We start from the raw sequence: 9,779 nt of genomic DNA on the forward strand, positions 1-9,779 counted from the left end.
GAGAGAAGACATCAAGTAAGTTTGCACCAAACACTACACTAACAGTAGAATCACCCCCCTGCACCCCCTGTCACAGTGACACCAATAGCAGTTTTTTTTTTTTTTTTACTGATTATTGCATTGGTGTCATTTGTGACTGTTTTAAGTGGTAGGGCAGTTAGTGGTGGGCCCCTTTAGGTCTAGGGTACCCCCCTAACCCCCTCTAATAAAGGTTTAACCCCTTGATCACCCCCCCCCATCGCCAGTGTCACTAAGCGATCGTTTTTTCTGATCGCTGTATTAGTGTCAGGTGACGCTAGTTAGGCAGATAAGTATTTAGGTTCGCTGTCAGCTTTTTATAGCGTCAGGTACCCCCATGTACTACCTAGTAAAGGTTTTAACCCCCTGATTGCCCCCTAGTTAACCCTTTCACCATTGGTCACCGTATAACTGTTATGGATGACGCTGGTTAGTTTGTTTTTTTATAGTGTCAGGGCACCCGCCGTTTACTACCTAATAAAGGTTTAACCCCCTGATCGCCTGGCGGGTGATATAAGTTAGGTTTTAGGGTCAGATAGCATGCACCTCCCTTAGTGGTATAGTATTTGAACGGATCGATATCTGATCTGATTAGATCTATACTAGCGTCCCCAGCAGTTTAGGGTTCCCAAAAACGCAGTGTTAGCGGGATCAGCCCAGATACCTGCTAGCATCTGCGTTTTGCCCTCCCACCCAGCCCAACCAAGTGCAGTATTGATCGATCACTGTTACTTACAAAACACTAAGCACACATAACTGCAGCGTTCGCAGAGTCAGGTCTGATCCCTGCGATCACTAACAGTTATTTTGGTAGCGTTTTGATACAGTCGTTAACAGTCAGGAGCTTTTTTACCTGTTCGTCTCACTACTGTAACAATAAATTTAGAGCCCCAAATGGCAAATCTAAGGTACAGTAGTGAAGAGGCCTACACGTTTCTGAGCATGACAGATAGTGAAGAGGAAGTTACTCATCTGTCAGATTCAGGCTCAGAATACAAACCTGTAGACAGCAGCGGCTCCATGACAGATAGCTCTGACGACGGAGTTTTGGTCCCTGCCAAGGTCAGGCGTACCAGACCCCAATCTTCTTCTGCTGTTGAGGTGCAAGAATCTCAGGTCCCTTGTATGGAGCAGAGCAGTACTAGCGCCGCTATTCCTTCTGGTGAACTGGCACGCACCAGCGGCCTAGTACACCCTGGTCGTACATCCAGCACTGCAGTAACAGGTGGTGACGTGGCGAGTCCCATGAGTGCAGTTCAAGCTGGCGAGGTGGCAAGCACAAGTAGTGTCCCGCTGCCACCAAGAAGACAAACACAGGCCCATCATGCCCATAGTGCCCTTCCTGCTGCATTCGCCAATCCGAATTGGGAACCCACCACTTCTGCAGCACCCGTACTTCCCCCATTCACTGGCCAACCCGGCATTCAGGTGGAAACAGTCGATTTTACGTCACTTGATTTTTATTCACCATTTTCACCGAAGATCTTTATAGATCTATTGTGGACCAAAGCAATTTGTACGCTGGTCAACACATCGCCACTATTCCCCAGTCCTCCCTTGCCAGAGATTGGAAACCAGTTACGGTTTCCGAATTTAAGATCTTTCTGAGCCTATCCCTCCTCATGGGCATAACCAAAAAAAAGAGTGAGTTGCGGTCATATTGGTCCACTGACCCAATTCACCATATGCCCGTGTTCTCTGCTTCCATGGCCAGGGCACGATACAAGCAGATTTTGCTGTTCATGCACTTTAACAACAATGAACTCTGTCGTCCTCGAGGAGACCCTGGATATGATCACCTCTACTAAATTCGGCCCCTCGTAAACCACTTCAACCAAAGTTTTTCAGACTTGTTTACTCCCCATCAAGTTGTCTGCGTCGATGAGTCCCTGATTAAGTTTTCTGGCCGCTTGTCATTCAAACAGTACCTTCCGAGCAAGCGTGCCAGATACGGGGTCAAGATGTATAAGCTGTGACAGGGCCACAGGCTATACATGTAATTTTATGGTTTACGAGGGAAGAGATAGTCACGTAGAGCCAACAAACTGCCTTGACTACATAGGAAGCGCTGGCAAGATTGTGCGGGACTTGGCATCACCCTTATTCAGAAAGGGGTACCACTTGTACGTGGACAATTACTACAAGAGCGTGCCACTTTTTAGTCACTTGTTTGATCATCAGATTGGAGCATGTGGCACCGTGCGATCTAATCGCTGGGGCTTTCCCCAGCGGCTTGTAGGTTTCCGTCTTAGGCTGGGGGAGAGAACCTGCTTGAAGTGTAATAACTTGCTCGCTATGAAGTGGAGGGATAATAAGAATGTTTTTTGTTCTTACCTCCCTTCATGCAGACACGACTGTCCAAATTACTATGGCGACTGGTGTTGTGGAGAAACCCCTCTATATCCACGAATATAACCAAAATATGGGAGGGGTGGACCTCAACGACCAGTTGTTGGCACTGTACCTAGTTGCCCCTAAGGCCAGTGGCTGGTATAAAAAAGTGTCTGTATACTTATTTCAATTGGCTTTGCTGAACGCTCATGTGATCCGTCCTTAAATTCCAGGAAGAGATCGTCAGAGCCCTTCTGTTTCCAGACGGTGCTCCGCCTCACCTTCCCAATACAAATGCAGTAAGCCGGGTGCATGAGAGGCATTTTCTTTATGTCCTCCCGAGTACGCCCACCCAACGAGCCCCCCAAAGAAAATGCTGTGTCTGTAGAAAGCGCTGATATAGGCGTAACACCCGCTATTATTGTCCGTCGTGTCCTGACAATCCTGGTCTTTGCATTGGTGAATGTTTTGAGCGCTACCATACACTAATTGAGTTTTAGCGTAGGGTACAGCATTGCACAGACTAGGCACACCTTCACAGGGTCCAAGATGCCATCGCATTTTGAGAGACCCGAACCTGGAACTGGTTACAGTTACAAAGAAAGTGTAAAAAAAAAAAAAATACACAAAAAAAAATATGAAATAAAAAAAACTAAAATAGTTGTCGTTTTATTGTTCTCTCTCTCTCTCTCTAGTCTCTCTCTATTGTTCTGCTCTTTTTTACTGTATTCTATTTTGCAATGTTTTATTGTTATTATGTTTTATCATGCTTGCTTTTCAGGTATGTAATTTTTTTTATAGTTTACTGTGTTTTATTGTTAACCATCTTTTTGTTTTCAGGTACGCCATTCAGCTGCAGCACGGATTTATTTATCTTGACAGCAACAGCGTTCGCTCCCACCATACATAAAGCCGTGACTCCAGCGCTGTCGGAGGTGATTTCACCACCACAGTTAAAAAAAGAGCATATATGCCAAAAGCATGGGGGCAGCAGGGGCGGAGGAGTGATTTGCTCCTAACTTTTGGGGCAGATGCCCCCATGCTCCGGCATATATAAATAGTGCATGTATTCCCATCATTAGAAGTGGGTGGATGAAGGGAGGTGCTGTAATAGTGGGCATACCCACCAATCAATCTCTTTTTTTCGTTCAGCCCACAGGCTGCATGCAAAAAAAAAAAAAAAAAAAAGAAAGATTACAATATATGCCCAACAAGGACCAGCAACATACTGGTATGTTGCTGGACTTTGAGTGGTTATACCAGAATGATGCCCACAGATTTAGGTATCATTCTTTTCAGCCAGCGGTCGGCTTTCATGTAAAAGCAATCCTAGCGGCTAATTAGCCTCTAGACTGCTTTTACAAGCAGTGGGAGGGAATGTTCCCCCCCCCCCACCGTCTTTCATGTTTTTCTCTGGCTCTCCTGTCCCAACGGGGAACCCGAGAATGCAGCCGGTGATTTAGCCAGCTGACCATAGAGCTGATCAGAGACCAGAATGGCTCCAATCATCTCTATGGCCTAAGAAACTGGAAGCTACAAGCATTTCATGACTTAGATTTCGCCAGATGTAAACAGCGCCATTGAGAAATTGGGAAAGCATTTTATCACACCGATCTTGGTGTGGTCAGATGCTTTGAGGGCAGAGGAGAGATCTAATTTTTTCAAAAAAAAAAAAAAAAAAAAAAAAAAAAAAAAGAGTACCTGTCACTACCTATTGCTATCATAGGGGATATTTACATTCCCTGAGATAACAATAAAAAAAAAAAAAAATATGAAAGGAAGTTTAAAAATAAGATAAAAAGCAAAAAAAAGAAAAAAAAAAAAATGCACCCCTGTCCCCCCTGCTCTCGCGCAAAGGTGAACGCAAGCGTCGGTCTGGTGTCAAACGTAAACAGCAATTGCACCATGCATGTGAGGTATCACCGCGAAGGTCAGATCGAGGGCAGCAATTTTAGCAGTAGACCTCCTCTGTAAATCTAAAGTGATAACCTGTAAAGGCTCTTAAAAATATATGTAGTTTGTCGCCACTGCACGTTTGTGCACAATTTTAAAGCATGTCATGTTTGGTATCCATGTACTCGGCCCAAGATCATCTTTTTTATTCCATCAAACATTTGGGCAATATAGTGTGTTTTAGTGCATTAACCAGTTACCAACCAGCCCATAGCCAAATGACAGCTGCAGGGCGGTTGGATAGCTCTGGAAGCACGTACTATGACGTGATCCCAGAAAACCACTCCCGCGCGCCCCCAGAGGACCCGGCGCATCACGGTAAATCGTGGCCGTTTACCATGTGATCGCTCCGTCATGTAAACAATGTAAACAAACCGGCATCGTGCCCATTGGTACAGAGGGGGAGAGATCAGATGGCAGCAGCGCTGTGGGCTGGATGTGTAGTGCCCACAGCGCTGTTCTGTGACATGTGCAGTCACTTCCATGGATCCATCCCTCCATGCTCAGCAATACCCTGCACTACTCTGCCATACCCAGCCATACTCTGCCATACCCAGCCATACTCTGCCATACCCAGCCATACCCAGCCATACTTTGCCATACCCAGCCATGCTCAGCCATACTCGGCTGTACTTGGCCAGGCTGTGGAAGTCTCACACATGTGATATCGCCGTACTCAGGAGGAGTAGGAGAATCTATTTTGGGGTGTCATTTTTGGTATGTACATGCTATGTGTTAGAAATATTGTATAAATGGACAACTTTGTGTTAAAAAAAAAAAGCGTTTTAACCACTTCCCGCTCTCCGGCCGTCATACGACGTCCTTGACTTTCTGCAGGGATATCTGAATGATGCCTGCAGCTACAGGCATTGTTCAGATATCAGCTTTTTCAGCCAGCGATTCCCTACACCATGAGAACGATCATAGTGGCTGTTCCACTGCTTGATAGTTCTTACGGGAGGTGAGAGGGGAATTCCCCCCTCCCGCCGCCCTCAGGTGCTTCTACCGACTCACCGCTACGATCGAAGCCAGGACTGTTTTTTTTTTTTTTGTTTTTTTGTTTTTTTTTTTTATTTCAGGCTTCCCAGCCTAGAGGTGAGATGTGGGGTCTTATTGACTCCATAGCTCACTGTAAAGAGGACCAGTCATGCCATATTCCTATTACAAGGATGTTTACATTCCTTGTAATAGGGATAAAAGTGATCAAAACATTTATTTTTTGGACAAAAGAGTCAAACAAAAATAAAGTAAAATGAACAATAAAAAAAAAAAATGTTTTTTGTTTCCCGTGTCCTCGCATGCAGAAGCGAACGCATACATAAGTCCCGCCCACATATGAAAATGGTGTTCAAACCACACATGTGAGGTATCGCTGCGATCGGTAGAGCGAGAGCAATCATTTTGGCCCTAGATCTCCTCTGTAACTCAAAACATGTAACCAGTAAAAAATTTTAGAGCGTCGCCTATGGGGATTTTTAAGTAGCGAAGTTTGGTGCCATTCCACGAGTGTGTGCAATTTTTAAGGGTGACATGTTAGGTATCTATTTACTCGGTATAACTTCATCTTTCACATTGTGCAAAAACATTGGGCTAACTTTACTGTTTTGTTTTTTTTTTAAAGCACAAAAAAATTCGAAAAATTGCTGCGCAAATACCGTGCAAAATAAAAAGTTGCAACGACCGTCATTGTATTCTCTAGGGCAGGGGTCTCAAACTGGTGGCCCTCCAGCTGTTGAGAAACTACAAGTCCCATGAGGCATTGCAAGGCACAAACATGACTCCTACAGCCAGAGGCATGATGGGACTTGTAGTTTCGCAACAGCTGGAGGGCCACCAGTTTGAGACCCCTGCTCTAGGGTCTTTGCTAAAAAAAACATATATATATATACTGTTTTGGGGTTCTATGTAATTTTCTAGCAAATAAATGATGATTTTTACATGTAGGAGAGAAATGTCAGAATTGGCCTGGGCACTCCAGAACGCCTGAAGGTGCTCCGTGCATGTTGGGCCTCTGTATGTGGCCAAGCTGTGTAAAAGTCTCACACAAGTGGTATCACCGTACTTGGGAGTAATAGCAGAATGTGTTTTGGGGCGTAATTTGTGGTATGCATATGCTGTGTGTGAGAAATAACCTGCTAATATGACAATTTTGTGGGAAAAAAAAAATCTTGATTTTGCAAGGAATTGTGGGAAAAATTTACAACTTCAAAAAACTCATCATGCATCTTTCTTAATACCTTGGAATGTCTTCTTTCCCTAAAAGGGGTCATTTGGGGGGTATTTGTACTTTTCTGGCTTGTTAGGGTCTCAAGAAATTAGGCTGTCAGTACTTCAGGTGTGATCAATTTTCAGTTATTGGCACCATAGCTTTTGGACTCTATAACTTTCACAAAGACCAAATAATATACACCGATTTGGGTTATTTTTACCAAAGATATGTAGCAGTATAAATTTTGGCCAAAATATATGAAGAAAAATTACTAATTTGCAAAACAAAGAAAACGAAGAAAAATGCATTTTTTTACAGAATTTTTTCTTTTATAGCGCAAAAAATAAAGAACCCAGCGGTGATTAAATACCACCAAAAGAAAACTCTATTTGTGTGAAAAAAAGGACAAAAATTTCATATAAGTACAGTCTTGCATGACTGAGTAATTGTCATTCAAAATGTGAGAGCACCGAAAGCTGAAAATTGGTCTGGTTATTTTAAGTGCCCAGTGGTCAAGTGGTTAAAATGAAAAAAAAGTGTGTTTTTCCCCAAAAAAAATGCATTTGAAAAAAAAAAAAAAAAAAGAAACACCCACCATTTTAATCTGTAGGGCCTTTGCTTTAAAAAAATATATAATGTTTGGGGGTTCAAAGTAATTTTCTTGCAAAAAAAATTTTTTTTTTCATGTAAAACAAAAAGTGTCAGAAAGGGTGGTTAGAAGAGTGGGTGATGTATGACATAAGTTTCTAAATGTTGTGCATAAAATGCCAGGACAGTTCAAACCCCCCCAAATGACCCCATTTTGGAAAGTAGACACCCCAAGCTATTTGCTGAGAGGCATGTCAAGTCCATGGAATATTTTATATTGTGACACAAGTTGTGGGAAAAAGACAATTTTTTTTTTTTTTTTTGCACCAAGTTGTCACTAAAGGATATATTGCTCAAACATGCCATGGGAATATGTGAAATTACACCCCAAAATACATTCTGTTGCTTCTCCTTAGTACAGGGATACCACATGTATGAGACTTTTTGGGAGCTTAGCCACGTATGGGACCCCGAAAACCAAGCACCGCCTTCAGGGTTTCTAAGGGTGTAAATTTTTTATTTCACTCCTCACTGCCTATCACAGTTTCGGAGGCCATGGAATGCCCAGATGGCACAAACCCCCCCAAATGACCCCATTTTGGAAAGTAGACACCCCAAGCTATTTGCTGAGAGGTATAGTGAGTATTTTGCAGACCTCGCTTTTTGTCACAAAGTTTTGAAAATTGAAAAAACAAAAAAAAATATATATATATTTTTCTTTTCTTTCTTCATTTTCAAAAACAAATGAGAGCTGCACAATACTCACCATGCCTCTCAGCAAATAGCTTAGGGTGTCTACTTTCTAAAATGGGGTAATTTGGGGGGGTTTGTGCCATCTGGGCATTTTATGACCTTCAAAACTGTGATAGGTAGTGAGGAGTGAAATAAAAAATTTACGCCTTTAGAAATCCTGAAGGCGGTGCTTGATTTTCGGGGCCCCGTACGCAGCTAAGCTCCCAAAAAGTCCCACACATGTGGTATCCCTGTACTCAGGAGAAGCAGCAGAATGTATTTTGGGGTGTAATTCCACATATGCCCATGGCATGTTTGAGCATCATTTAGTGACAACTTTGTGCAAAAAAAAAAAAAAAAAAGAGTTTGTCATTTTCCTGCAACTTGTGGCAAAATATAAAATATTCCATGGACTCAACATGCCTCTCAGCAAACAGCTTGGGGTGTCTACTTTCCAAAATGGGGTCATTGGGGGGGAGGGTTGTGCCATCTTGGCATTTTATGGCCTTCAAAAAACTGTGATAGGTAGTGAGGAGGGAAATCAAAAATTTACGCCCTTAGAAAACCTGAAGGCGGTGCTTGGTTTTCGGGGGCCCCGTACGAGGCGAGGTTCCCAAAAAGTCCCACACATGTGGGACAATTCCAGAAAATGTACCCTAGTTTGTAGACGCTATAACTTTTGCGCAAACCAATAAATATACGCTTATTTACTTTTTTTTTACCAAAGACATGTGGCTGAATAAATTTTGGCCTAAATGTATGACTAAAATTGAGTTTATTGGATTTTTTTTATAACAAAAAGTAGAAAATATTTTTTTTTCAAAATTTATGGTCTTTTTCCATTTATAGCCCAAAAAATAAAAAACCGCAGAGGTGATCAAATACCATCAAAAAAAGCTCTATTTGTGGGAAAAAAAAAGGACGCAAATTTCGTTTGGGTATAGCATTGCATGGCCCCGCAATTAGCAGTTAAAGCGACGCAGTGCCAAATTGTAAAAAGTGCTCTGGTCAGGAAGGGGGTAAAACCTTCTGGGGCTGAAGTGGTTAATAAACCCCTGATGTCTCCATATAAAGAACCTATCACCTGCCCATGCTATCAAATAGGGGGCTTGTTCGCCTCCTTGTGATAGTACTAAAGTTAAATTAAAAAACAAAAAAAAAGATGTTATTTATAATGAAGAGCTGCGCCAGGTGGACGGGGCATATTGTCTGACATTGTTTTAGCAGATGTGCGCTGATTACTGATGACAATAGCACCATTTTGTATATCGCAAGTATTATTTAATGTTTGCTGATTTTGCAGACAATCTTTTTTGGAAAGTGAATACACCAAGAAAAATTAGCAGTTTTTAAACAGTATCACACTATGTGCAGTGTGCTTCCTCTTTAAATCGCTTGCCCACCAGCCGCCGTCATTTTACAGCGGCAGGTCGGCACCATCCCACGAACCGTCGTAGCTATACGTCGGCTCGCGGGATCATGATAGCAGGCACACGCGCCCGCTGCACAGCGGGGGTGCCGATGCTTGTGGCTGACGGTCGCGATGACCGCCAGCCACGAGCAATCGCGAGCACGAGGGACAGAACACAGAAGTGAGGTACATAGGAAGGAATAGGGGTAAGGATACAGTACATCTTTGATTTCCTTGCACATCACCTCTACATTTGGGTATTCAAAGTTAAGACAGCTTTATCTTATTTATTATTTAAAGTAAACATTACTTTTGCTAATTATATATTTTATTTCTTTTGTCTTTATTTCTTTAGTAAATCAACCATACTGAGCTTTAGAAGAAAAAAAAGGAAGGACAACAAAGATATTGTTAAAGCGGTTTTAAAAACAATTTATTTTTAATAAAAATAATAAACATGTTATACTCACCTGCTCTGTGCAATGGTATCCCATAGAGCAGCCCTGAACCTCCTCCTCTGTAGTCCCCTGCCGGCAC

Source organism: Aquarana catesbeiana, linkage group LG13 (assembly GCF_042186555.1).
Source record: "Aquarana catesbeiana isolate 2022-GZ linkage group LG13, ASM4218655v1, whole genome shotgun sequence".
Lineage (NCBI taxonomy): Eukaryota > Metazoa > Chordata > Amphibia > Anura > Ranidae > Aquarana > Aquarana catesbeiana.